This window comes from Mirounga angustirostris, unplaced genomic scaffold, assembly GCF_029215605.1.
Source record: "Mirounga angustirostris isolate CCGP_5_RB_7025 unplaced genomic scaffold, mMirAng1.0.hap1 SCAF_5, whole genome shotgun sequence".
NCBI classification, from domain to species: Eukaryota; Metazoa; Chordata; class Mammalia; order Carnivora; family Phocidae; genus Mirounga; species Mirounga angustirostris.
The window spans coordinates 55,610,805-55,624,754 of record NW_026991713.1 but is presented as its reverse complement, the minus strand read 5'-3'; the positions used below and the strand labels follow the sequence as shown (position 1 = coordinate 55,624,754).

At 34.9% G+C, this 13,950-nt stretch overlaps 1 long non-coding RNA gene across 2 annotated transcripts in view; it reads left to right on the top strand.

Moving 5' to 3' along the window:
- LOC135364416 (uncharacterized) overlaps positions 1-13,950 on the top strand; it is a 240,121-nt gene that overhangs the window by 52,450 nt on the left and 173,721 nt on the right. For both annotated transcript variants that reach the window (XR_010411485.1, XR_010411486.1), the window contains exon 2: positions 7,319-7,427. This is a non-coding gene — a long non-coding RNA (uncharacterized LOC135364416). The remainder of the gene's footprint in view (positions 1-7,318; positions 7,428-13,950) is intronic.

Sequence of the window (13,950 nt, the reverse complement as noted above, 5' to 3'; positions counted from 1 at the left end):
ATGTGTAAAAAACAAACGGGGGGAGATTGTTTTAAAGGTAAAGACATTTAGTAAAGAAGACAAGACAGAGATGGCTTTCTTGAATAAAATAACATTTTTAGTTATTTTCCTGTCTTGAACTATTTCCCCTGAAGGCACCTTTTGACTCAATCAGTGGAGAGGGAACTGAAAGAATCCTAAACATCCCCTGAGGTCTCTATTGATTCTGCAGACGTGTCTTTTCAAGAGGTTTGTTACTTGTACGTAGGGTGAACATGCCTTAATTATTCAATGACTCCAAAAGTTTTACCCAAACTATGTGTCAAATAAATAATTTTTCACTTGCTTTAATTGTATGTAGACTTCACTTGACTATAAATTCTACAAAAGATTGTTCAACTTCAGGTTTGATTTTAATTTCTAAATGGCCGGCTCTTGCTCTATTACATGTTCTCTTGTGGAGTGTAGAATACTGGTTATCCTTAAAGAGTAAGCATTAGTCCCCTTTGTTTTCAGATGCCCTAATATATATGTCTATGGGGATCCATACCCTAAGAACGTGGGACACAAACCTGTCATGAAATCCAAACTTTAGAGATATAAATATGGTAGATTTGCCCTAAAAGTCAGATTTGTACCTTCAGTCTACCACTGAATTTATAGTACAAATATATTCTTTTTTTCCCTGTTTGTTTTAAAATAAGAAATGGTAGGGGCGCCTGGGTGGCTCAGATGGTTAAGCATCTGCCTTCGGCTCAGGTCATGATCCTAGGGTCCTGGGATCGAGTCCTGCATCAGGCTCCCTGCTCCTTGGGAGCCTGCTTCTCCCTCTGTTTCTCTCTCTCTCTCTCTCTGTCTATCATGAATAAATAAATAAAATCTTAGAAAAAAAAAAAAGAAATGGTAGTCTCTTGAGTTCTAGAGTTTCTGTAAGAACAACAGAAGGAACTCTCAGCTAATGTTTGGTATCCATATGCTTCCTTAAAGTGACCAGATGTCCTGCATTTGTCAAGGGGGATGGGGAATTGTGGGGGTTTTTTTCTCCCTCCTGATTATTTCCTTCAAAAAGTCTATCATGGATACATTTTGTGCCTTCATTGGCCCCCCTGGCAATTCTTATTCATGCCTTGTTCTAAGAACATCATAATTGATAACCTACTGCTTTTGTACTTGGAACTTCCTAGGGGGAGAAAAAAAAGTTTGCTGTTTTGTGTGTGTGTGTGTGTGTGTGTGTGATTCTGTAGTTTATTGTATTAAAAAAAAGCTTATAGCAGAATTCTCACTCTGCCTATGTAGTCATAGGTAAATGCTGTTTTTGTTTTTTTTTTACAGGCTGAGCTCCAACACACATTTTAAATCTTCCCTTAAGTACTGAATTTAAATAATAAAAATCTGATCTCTATACATAGTAAATAATGTCAGGAAAAATTATCCAAGATTTGGAAATGGAAGAAAGAGATTACTGGACATCCTTGGAATGGAATGCTGGGTGTTGTCTGTCAGACTCTTCAAAGATTATCAGATTCTTAAAGGGTCTGCACCTTTGAATAATTTTCTGTTGATTAAGTCAGGTATTGGCAAATACTGTAGTCTCAGAGTCCCATTACATTCTTAAAAATTGGGGGCCCCAGAACTTTTACTTATAGGGGTTTTATCTATTAATATATGCCATATTGTAAATTAAAACTAAGAAAATAAAATATATTTTTGTTAATTTATTTTAAACAATAATAAATCTGCCATCTGTTAATATAGACCCCTACTTATTTTTATGAAAAGTACTTTTCCAGAATAAAATGTTTAGGGGAAGAGCAACATTGTTTTACAATTTTGCAAATTTCTTTAATACCTGGCTTAATAGAAAACAACTGGATCCTCATATTTGCTTCTGCTTTCAAATGGTTGCAATCTATTGTTTTGATATATAAAAATATATAAAAATAATTAGCCCCACTCAGATATGTAGTGAGAAAAAGGAGGAGTATTTTAAGATCTCTTTCATGTAATTGTGGATGTTTTCTTTGATATTATGCCAACAGTTGACAAGTGGTAGCTTTTTTTTTATTATGTTATGTTAATCACCATACATTACATCATTAGTTTTTGATGTAGTGTTCCATGATTCATTGTTGGCATATAACACCCAGTGCTCCATGCAGGACATGCCCTCTTTAATACCCATCACCAGGCTAACCCATCCCCCCACCTCCCTCCCCTCTAGAACCCTCAGTTTCTTTCCCAGAGTCCATAGTCTCCCATGGTTCATCTCCCCCTCCAATTTCCCCCCCTTCATTTTTCCCTTCCTGCTATCTTCTTCTTCTTCTTCTTCTTTTTTTTTTTTTTAAAACATATAATGTATTATTTGTTTCAGAGGTACAGGTCTGTGATTCAACAGTCTTACACAATTCACAGCGCTCACCATAGCACATACCTTCCCCAATGTCTATCACCCAGCCACCCCATCCCTCCCACCCCCCACCACTCCAACAACCCTCAGTTTGTTTCCTGAGATTAAGAATTCCTCATATCAGTGAGGCCATATGATACATGTCTTTCTCTGATTGACTTATTTCACTCAGCATAATACCCTCCAGTTCCATCCATGATGTTGCAAATGGCAAGATTTCATTCTTTTTGATGGCTGCATAATATTCCATTGTATACATATACCACCTCTTCTTTATCCATTCATCTGTCGATGGACATCTTGGCTCTTTCCACAGTTTGGCTATTATGGACATTGCTGCTGTAAACATCAGGGTGCACATACCCCTTTGGATCCCTACATTTGTATCTTTGGGGTAAATACCCAGTAGTACAATTGCTGGATCGTGGGGTAGCTCTATTTTCAACTTTTTGAAGAACCTCCATACTGTTTTCCAGAGTGGCTGCACCCGCTTGCATTCCCACCAACAGTGTAGGAGGGTTCCCCTTTCTCCGCATCCCTGCCAACATCTGTCGTTTCCTGACTTGTTAATTTTAGCCATTCTGACTGGTGTGAGGTGGTATCTCATTGAGGTTTTGATTTGGATTTCCCTGATGCCGAATGATGTTGAGCACTTTTTCATGTGTCTGTTCAAGCTCTATTACAAAGCTGTCATCATCAAGACAGTATGGTACTGGCACAAAAACAGACACATAGATCAATGGAACAGAATAGAGAGCCCAGAAATGGACCCTCAACTCTATGATCAACTAGTCTTCGACAAAGCAGGAAAGAATGTCCAATGGAAAAAAGTCTTTTCAACAAATGATGTTGGGAAAATTGGACAGCCACATGCAGAAGAATGAAACTGGACCATTTCCTTACACCACACACAAAAATAGCCTCAAAATGGTTGAAAGACCTAAATGTGAGACAGGAGTCCATCAAAATCCTAAAGGAGAACACAGGCAGCAACCTCTTCGACCTCAGCCGCAGCAGCTTCTTCCTAGAATCATCACCAAAGGCAAGGGAAGCAGGGGCAAAAATGAACTATTGGGACCTCATCAAGAAAAAAGCTTTTGCACAGCAAAAGAAACAGTCAACAAAACCAAAAGACAACCGACAGAATGGGAGAAGATATTTGCAAATGACGTATCAGAAAAAGGGCTAGTATCCAAAATCTATAAAGAACTTACCAAACTCAACACCCAAAGAACAAGTGATCCAATCAAGAAATGGGCAGAAGTGGTAGCTTCTTAAAAGTTAGTTGCAATGTGGAATCTGAAGCCATACCAATGAACTTTTCAAATTGTCCTTTTAAGTTCATTATCCTACCTTGCACTTCAAATGGAAAATTTCTGATGTTTGATCATATATCATGCATTGGCCACTTGGAAAATATTGGTTTGTTATTATAGGCAGCTTTTTAAAATGTTGACACATTTGATACTCAACATTAAAAAAAATCAAATTCGTTCATCTCGCTACCAATGACATTAGATATTTTTGCAAGTCAGATGGTCTAAGGGAAGCACACATTAATTGTGGTTTGGAGAATAACTTTAGTATATGTGCTGCCGAAGTGAGCACTGGAGAATAACTTTAGAATGTACATGCCATTAGACCCAGGGAGCCCACTAAAATATATTTTCTCAAAGGGATCATGGCACAAATATGTAAAAAGTGGGAAAAGTATAAGCACAAGGGTATTCATCACAACATTGTTTATAATAGAGATTGGAAATAACCAAATTTAGATTTCCTTAATAGATAAATTGTTAAATAAAGTATGGGACTACAAAAAAATTAATTATTTTACACCCATTAAATATTCTGTGAGTGTATATATATATATTTATATATATATTTGCAAATATATATATTTAATGGCATGAAAAAATGTACATACTCTATTGTGGAGTGAAAAATTTTGTTATGAAACAGCATGATGGCATGATCACATTTACAGAATTTTTGTGTACATGTTGGCATAGTAGATAGATAGGTAGATAAAGTTTCAAAGGAGATCCTCCAAAAAGTTAATCATAAATATCTCTGGGTAGAGAGATCTGGGGGCTTTGGGGTTTTTTTTTTTTTTTTTTTAGTATTTTGATTGTTTAATTTTTGTTAAAAGAAGCATGTATAAATTTTTATAATCAGAGAAAACAATAGGTTATTTTCTTTCTAGAAAATGAAAGCTTTTTTTTCTAAAATTAGAAAATGTGCATGTGTTTTAATTTGACAGTCAGTGTTGGCAATAGTTACTTGCATAAAACAAGGTGTTGCTTATGAGCTACTAGTAGAAGTATAATGATCCTGACAAGCAATTTGGCATAAAATTCTTCAACTTTATATACTTGCTAACTTAGTTTACCTCTATTATTAAATCCTATAGAAATACTCAGAGATATCCTTAAAGACCTGTGTAAAACATAAATGCCAGACAATAAAAAATAATTTGAACGGATTATGACGTACCCATTGGGTAGACTACCATGCAGAGAATGCTCTGAGTCACTTAGATTTTTGTCTGTTCGAATGGCTATAGTTGCATGCTGCTGTGATTTGGGTAAAGAAGGAACAGGAAGTTAAGAACCGGGGATGGGAGGGGGGGATAAGGATTTCTTCCTTTCTTCTCCTTGCTGCTGCTTTGACCTCCACTATTCTTTGTCTCTACTTACCACCACCTGGTTGTTAGTGGTCCATGATTCTAGGTGTCACTTAGAATGACAGGTCCACATTTCTAAACTTTTTTTGCAATATTTTATTTTTGAAACTCAGGAATAGTCTTTCAGAAAACATTAAATCAAAAAGAATAATTTTTAACCAATTATTTTACATTATAAAAAGGTATACAAACTAGTGTGTGTATGCCAGAGATACTCATAGATACCATATATTTTCCATTCAGGAAATAGAAAGAATTAAATATTTACTAGTTGTATGTCTTTCTTTTAAAAATATAAATATAATTTTTTTTCATTTTTTTCTTGTAAAACTACTGAAAATTATTTTAAAATACATTTCCTAAATTCACTTAAGACATTTTTTGAATAGTTTTTCTTTATATTCAGTTTAAGTTTCTGTTCACTTAAGAAAACCTGTAATAGAATCTAAAGGGCACTCAACATGTGATCCAAGAGACATGTGTTCTCAGGGCTAACAGCTAGAAAAATTCCTCATGAGTGAAATTAAATCTCTGATCTACAGGATCTCCAAGTCTTTCTCCAATTTCATAGTAAAAGAGAAAATCCCATTCTGTCCAAAGGATGACCTTTCTTTTTCTTTGAAGTAGAATTCTGTAATCCCAGGTCGACGGAGATAGAATAATATGTGTTTTGTAAACATATGTTTGTGTTTTTTTAATAAGCAAAGGGTCTATATTGCATTGCTAATAAAAAACTGTCAGTCTTTAGTATTAGAATGTATTTTTTAAACCAAACCCAGCTCTGAAGACAAGTATTATTATTATTACTATTATTATTTTACAAGTGTTCTTAATGCATCGACAGAAGCCATCAGTTTTGACTTGGCTATGCCAGTTCAGGAGGAGAAGAAAACAGAAGACATAACATTCAAATAGCAAAGAAGAAAATAATTTTTTATCTCCATCATAACTTCCATCTTAATCTTAGATAATTTTTCATCTTAATTATGAGATGATTTTTGTTGTCCTAAAATATTCCTATACCTCAGTTATAAAAAGACAAGTACTGATTGCCCACGAAATGTGTAATGACACTTTCAACTTTTGAAAGAGCTGCCTTTATGGTATATGAACCTGAACATACTGAGGTAAAATGTTGGTTTTATAAAATTCTAGTATTAGTAAAATGGAAATAAACTTAATTTTTGTTCCATTGGAAAAAATAAGGCTACTTATTATAAATAAATGAAAAAGTATGCACTATTGTCATAAAATGTTAAATCATACATGTATTTATATGCTCTAAAAGAATCTGAATACTATCCAGGAAATAATTTTTCCAAAAAGTGCTTTGTTTTATATTAATGCATGTGGATGGGAGCATGCTTTTTTTCTTTTTTTCTAATACCTTTGCTTTTATATTTTAATACCAAACTACTTTGCTTTTCAGCCTTATCTCTTATTTTTTTGGTCTCTTGTAAACTTTTATATATTTATTTAATTTAAATTCAATTAACATATAATGTATTACGAGTTTCAGAGATGGAGGTCAGTGATTCATTAGTCTTATATAATACCCAGGGCTCATTATCTCTTACAATGTCTTACTGAAGAAAAGTTCATGCAACCCTATACAAAGTGTAATGGGATGATGTGGGGAGGGAGTTCACAATGAATTCATTACATTTACATTTACATTTTAGCACTTTATATTTACATAGTTATTTACATATAATGTTTCATTGTTCATCAAAATAATTCGATTGTGCAAATATTTCAATGATCAGATGATAACACTATTGCCCAGAGAGACTAAGAGTTGATAGTTAAGTGGTGAATTTGAAAAAAGCATCCAATTCTCCTGACCTCTTATCCAATGTTGTTTTCACTACCGTACTAAGGGAGGGGATCATTAAACTCAGATACTGGAGGCTATCCTGTTGACATGAATCCTTGATCATAATTGACCTAAATTACTCTGATCTACAACTGTTTAAATTAAAATTCAACAAATAATTGCTCAACTTCACTTTATGCTGACTACAGAGACTTGGCCTTGGAGGCCTGAAAAGAGAATCTATTACTCAGAAAATAAAGAAAAGCTTTTACTGGATTGAATTAAAGTGACTCATTTCTTTTTTCTTCTTTAAAGATCTTTTCATTGATTGTTATTTGAAAAAAATCCCTTAGGAAATTCTTCATAAATGAATAAGGTTAATTTTGTGATAAAACTAAGTTCTGATACTTACTTTTTTCCTCCTTTACAGTGCTTGGGACTCCCTCTTCATGTCTACTTTTACTTCATCTACACACCCATTACCCCAAGTGGAGGTTCTCATTCCTTCTACCCTTTCATCTCTGTTCTGCTCACTTAAGGTAGGCTTACTGCAAAGACACATTTCAACCTTGTGGTGGGGTATTTAAAGTCAAGATTTGAAGAATAGTATAATGTATTTAACATTCTTCCAGTGTTGATTCTGACTTTATAAGCATATATTGAGCTGAGAACATTTTTATATTAGTGAAATTTTTAATCAGTTCCTTCATGCTCTTTACCAAAATCTTTTGAGATTTTACTATTTGTTCTAGGTGCTGGGAATTAAAAGATGATTAAGATCCAGACCTTGATCTTAAGAACTCCTTGGGTTGAGTATAATCTTCCAGTTTGTGTCTATTGGCTTGTTTACTTTTGGCCTATTTCCAGATTTTTTATGAATTTTTTAGTACGTCTTTGATTTAGCCATCACTCTACGACTCTGACACTCCACACAATGGAATTTCACTGATTACATTAAATTGGAAGCAAAGAGATGGGTCAGATAGATTGCGAATACTTCAGGGGTACTAAAAGCAACCTTAAAGAAGAATTGATTGCTTATACTGATTCAGCATTGTCAAATGTGGAAGACTTAAAATTTGGAGGGCCATAATTAACTATGTATGAAAAAAATTATAATTAATTTTCTGACATTCAATCTGATTGGTTTAATGCTTTTTTTTTCTTTTTTCAAAATTGGTTGGAATTTCCGAGCCACTATCACTACAAAACCTGTCTCTTCTTAGTTCAGAGGGATATTTTGAAGAGCTTTATATAAAATATTTCATGCACTTATCAATACTAAGGTTTTTCTTCATAAGCACTTTTTTAGGTTAGCTGATTAAATATTAAAATCTTATCTAGCTGTGAAGTAGGATTATTTTCCATGATTTCCAAAGCATGGTTATTGAAAACAGTGAAACGACATTTCATTGGCAAAGAGCTATAAGGATTTGAATCTTTAATCAAGAATTGCTAAATGCTTTAGTTCATAAATTGTTTATGAGTTAACCAGCACTCTCCACCCAAATCTGTTCCACTTGAGTGTAAGAGCTGATTCTCTGCTTACAGTATCCGAGACAGGACGGGCTTCTATGGTTCACATATGACTGAAGCCAAGATGAGATGAGAGTGATCTGGACATGTAAAGAAATGCTTACACATTGTTGGCATGGGTCCACTCGAAGTTACTGGGTTTTCACTTGAGAAGAAGTCTGGAAATGTGTTTTAAATGACATTCTATCTTCTCCTCTGCTTCTCGTTTAAAAACCTTGCCTTTTATAGCTGATGTAACAATAAACTCTTCCAGGAAGACAGGCAGACAAGTACAGGGTTTGATTCGCAGCCAGCTTTGTTCTGACACAGTTGTACGAGGGCCATATTCATGAAGCTCATGCCCCTTTTCTGGCCCTACTATATACAGGATTCCAAGGTTTTTTTTTTCCATGTAGCTGTGCAGCTTCAGCCCCACCAGCAGGCTGGAGTCTTTATCCACCTGACAAAAGAGATGTCTAGTTGACTCTGGAATGTTAGCATGTCATTTCTAACTATGATGATACCAAGAATCAGGCAGCTGGAGATACATACATAGAAGGAACATTGTAAGCTAAATATAGGGGCATGGAAATTTTTTCTTGGCCACACATTGGAAGGAATGATATATCCTATCTTTAATGTCAAGATAGTGCATTCTTTCATTTAAGTATTCAATCAGTTATTTAAAAAGATAATTTGCAGAACACCATCCACTGTCTCTGTGCTAAGTGCTTGGTATATGGAAGACATGTTTTATTTCTATAGGCCATAGACTCATAAACAATTAATTATGAGAGTGATGAGGAGGATATGCCTGAAGATAACAAAGAGGCAACAGTAAACAACACTGATCTCAGGGAGACAAAATTGTAGAAGCAGGAAAGGCTCTACAGAGGAGAGAAGTTTGGCATGAACATGTGGCATTTTTGTTAGATTTATTTGTATCTGTTTTTTATTGTCTCCTAAAATGAAGGAAATTCATCTTAATTTAGCATTCATATTTTCTATTTTTTTAACATTTGTATTTTAATTTACATAAGTGATCTCTTTTAATTCCCATGACAATGTCTGATAGGTGTGTGTTATTCCTTTTTACATATGAGAAAGTTGAGCCTCAGAAATTAGGTGACTTACTCAAGGTCACACAGCTGGTAATTGGAGAAACTGGAGCTAAAAATACTCCCTTGGCACCAGTTCTCCTGTTTTTTTACCAACCCACTGCCTCTATTTGGTGGTATTTTGGCTTCATAGCCATAATATTTTATGACTTAAAGTCAGCTCAAAACCGATTATCCAATTTGATTTTGATCTGCCCAGATGCTAAGGAATTTTCCCCTGCTTTTGATTACAAGTATTAGAGTATTTGTATAAAGAAAAATTATACAAGTAATGTTTAATAAGTAATTTTTAAATATAAATTTTATGTATTTAACATACAGTGCAATTTTGGTTTCTGGAGTAGAATTCAGTGATACATACAATACCCGGTACTCATCATAACAATGCCCTCCTTAATACCTATCGCCCATTTAGTCCATCCCCCATCCACCTCCCTCCCTCAACCCTCATTTTGTTCTCTATCTTTAAGAGCCTCTTATGGTTTGTTCCCTCTCCTTTTTTTCTTTTCCCCCTTCCCATATGTTCATCTGTTTTCTTTCTTAAATTCTACATATGAGTGAGATCATATGGTATTTATCTTTCTCTGACTGACTTATTTCACTTAGCATAATACACTCTAGCTCCATCCATGTCATTGCAAATGGCAAAATTTCATCTTCTGATGGTTGAGTAATATTCCATTGTATATATATTGCATCTTCTTTATCCATTCATCACTCAATGGATATTTTGGCTCTCTCCATAGTTTGGCTATTGCCGACAATGCTGCTGTAAACATTGGGATGCATGTACCCCTTCGAATCTGTATTTTTGTATCCTTTAGATAAATACCTGCTAATGCAATTGTTCTATTTTTAACTTTTTGAGAAACCTCCATATGGTTGTCCAGAGTGGCTGCACCAGTGTGCTTTCCCACCAACAGTGTTAGAGGGTGCCTCTTTCTCTACAACCTTGCCAACGCCCCTTGTTTCTTGTGTTGTTAATTCTAGTCATTCTGACAGGTGTGAGGTGGTATCTCATCGTGGTTTTGATTTGCATTTGCCTGTTGATGAGTGATGTTGTGTATCTTTTCATGTGTCTTTTAGCTATCTGGATGTCATCTTTGGAAAACAAGTCTATTCACATCTTTTGCCCATTTCTTAACTGGATTGTTTGTTTTTTTGGGGGTGTGGAGTTTGATAAGTTCTTTGTAGATTTTGGATACTAACCATTTATCAGATAAGTCATTTGCAAATATCTTCTCCCATTCCATAGGCTGCCTTTTAGTTTTGTTGATTATTTACTTCACTGTGCAGAAGCTTTTTATCTTGATGAAGTCCCAATAGTTCATTTTTGCTTTGTTTCCCTTGCCTCTGGTGACACATCTAGTAAGAAGTTGCTACGGCCAAGGTCAAAGAGATTTCTGCCTGTGTTCTCTAAGATTTTTGTGGTTTCCTTTCTCACATTTAGGTCTTTCATCTGATTTTAATTTATTTTCATGTATCGTGTAAGAAAGTGGTCCAGTTTAATTCTTGTGCATTTTGCAGTCCAGTTTTCCCAACACCATTTGTTGAAGAGACTGTCTTTTTTCCATTGGATATTCTTTCCTGCTTTGTTGAAAATTAGTTGACCATAGAGTTGTGGGTCCATTTCTGGGCTTTCTGTTCTGTTCCATTGATCTGTGTATCTGTTTTTGTGCTAGTACCATACTGTCTTGATGAATATAGCTTTGTAATATAGCTTGAAATCTGGAATCATGATGCCTCCAATTTTGTTTTTCTTTATCGGGATTGCTTTGACTATTCAAGTCTCTTGTGGTTCCATACAAATTTTAGAATTGTTAGTTCTAGCTTTGTGAAAAATGCTGGTGGTATTTTGATAGGAATTGCATTAAATGTATAGATTGTTTTGGGTAGTGTAGACATTTTAACAATGTTTGTTCTTCCAATTCGTGAGTATGGAATGCTTTTCCATTTCTTTGTGTCCTCTTCAATTTCTTTCATAAGTGTTCTGTAGTTTTCCAATCTTTTACTTCTTTAGTTGGATTTATTGCCATGTATCTGACTCTTTTTGGTGCAATTACAAATGGGATCAATTCCTTGATTTCTTTTCTGCTGTTTCATTATTGGTGTATAGAAATGCAATAGATTTCTGCACATTGATTTTATATCCTGTGACTTTGCTGAATTCATGTATGAGTTCTAGCAATTTTTTTTTTTTTAGATTTTATTTATTTGCGAGACAGAGAATGAGAGACAGAGAGCATGAGAGGGAGGAGGGTCAGAGGGAGAAGCAGACTCCCTGCCGAGCAGGGAGCCCGATGTGGGACTCGATCCAGGGACTCCAGGATCATGACCTGAGCCGAAGGCAGTCGCTTAACCAACTGAGCCACCCAGGCGCCCGAGTTCTAGCAATTTTTTGGTGGAGTCTTTTGGGTTTTCTACAGAGGATCATGTCATCTGCAAGTAGTGAAAGTTTGACTTCTTCCTTGTCAATTAGGATGCCTTTTATTTCATTTTGTTGTGTAATTGCTGAAGCTAAGACTTCCTATGTTAAATAGTAATGGTGAGAGAGGACATCATTGTCTTGTTCCCGACCATAGGGGAAAGACTCTGTTTCTCCCCCATTGAGGATATTAGCTGTGGATCTTTCATATATGACCTTTATGATGTTGAGGGATGTTCCATCTATCCCTTCTCTGTTGAGGGATTTTATCATGAAAGGATGCCATATTTTGTCAAATGCTTTTTCTGCATCTATTGACAGGCTTGTATGGTTCTTATCCTTTCTTTTATTAATATGGTATATCACATTGATTGATTTGCAAATATTGAACCACCCTGCAGCCCAGGAATAAATTCCACTTGATTGTGGTGAATAATTTAATAATTAATATAAATAAATAACAAATTAATAATTAATAATTTAATGTACTGTTTAATTTGATTTGCAAATATTTTATTGAAAAATTTTGCATCCATGTTCATCAGGGATATTGGCCTCTAATTCTCCTTTTTATTGGGGTCTTTTCTAGTTTTGGAATCAAGGTAATGCTGGCTTCGTAGAACAAGTTTGGAAGTTTTCCTTCCATTTCTATTTTTTGCAACAGTTTGAGAAGAATAGGTATTAACTCTTCTTTAAATGTCTGGTAGAATTCTCCAGGGAAGCCGTCTGGCCCAGGGCTTTTATTTTTTGGGAGATTTTTGATTACTGATTCAATTTCTTTGCAGGTTATGGGTCTGTTCAAATTTTCTGTTTCCACCTGTTTCAATTTTGATAGTTTGTAAGTTTCTAGGAATTTGTCCATTTCTTCCAGGTTGCCCAGTTTGTTGGCATATAATTTTTCATAATATTCTCTTATATAATTTGTATTTCTGTGGTGTTGGTTGTGATCTCTCCTCTATCATTCATGATTTTATCTATCTGGGTCTTTTCTCTTTTCTTTTTGATAAGTCTGGCTAGGGGTTTGTCAATTTTATTAATTCTTTCAAAGAACCAGCTCTTAGTTTCATTAATCTGTTCTACTATTTTTGTTTGTTTGTTTCTATATCATTTATTTCTGCTCTAATCTTTATTATTTCCCTTCTGCTGGCTTTAGGCTTTATTTGCTGTTCCTTTCCCAGCTCCTTTAGGTATAAGGTTAAGTTGTGTATTTGAGACTTTTCTTACTTCTTGAGGTAGGCCTGAATTGCAATATATTTCCCTCTTAGGACTGCCTTTGCTGCATCCCAAAAGTTTTGGGCTGTTGTGCTTTCATTGTAATTTGCTTCCATATATTTTTTTTAATTCTTTAATTCCCTGGTTAACCCTTTCATTCTTTAGAAGGATATTCTTTAACCTTCATGTATTTGAGGTCTTTCCAAATTTTTTCTTGTGTTTGACTTCCAGTTTCATAGCATTGTGGTCTGAAAATATGCACGGTATGATCTCCATCTTTTTGTACTTGTTTAGGGCTGATTTGTGATCCAGTATGTGATCTATTCTGGAGAATGTTCCATGTGTACTCAAGAAGAATGTGTATTCTGCCGCTTTAGGATGAAATGTTCTGAAAACATCTGTTAAGTCCATCTGGTCCAGTGTGTCATTCAAAGCCACTGTTTCCTTGTTGATATTCTGCTCAATCTGTCCATTTCTATAAGTGGGGTGTTAAATTCCCTACTATTATTATATTATTATCAATGGATTTCTTTATGTTTATTATTAATCAGTTTATATATTTGGGTGCTCCCAGGTTGGGGCATAAATGTTTACAATTGTTAGATATCTTGATGGATAGTTTATGATATAGTGCCCTTCTTCATCTCCTGTAATAGATTTTGTTTTAAAATCTAGTTTGTCTGATATAAGTATGTCTATTCTGGCTTCCTTTTGATATCCATTAGCATTGTAGATGGTTCTCCATCCCCTCACTTTCAATATGCAGGTGTCCTTAGGTCTAAAATGAATCCC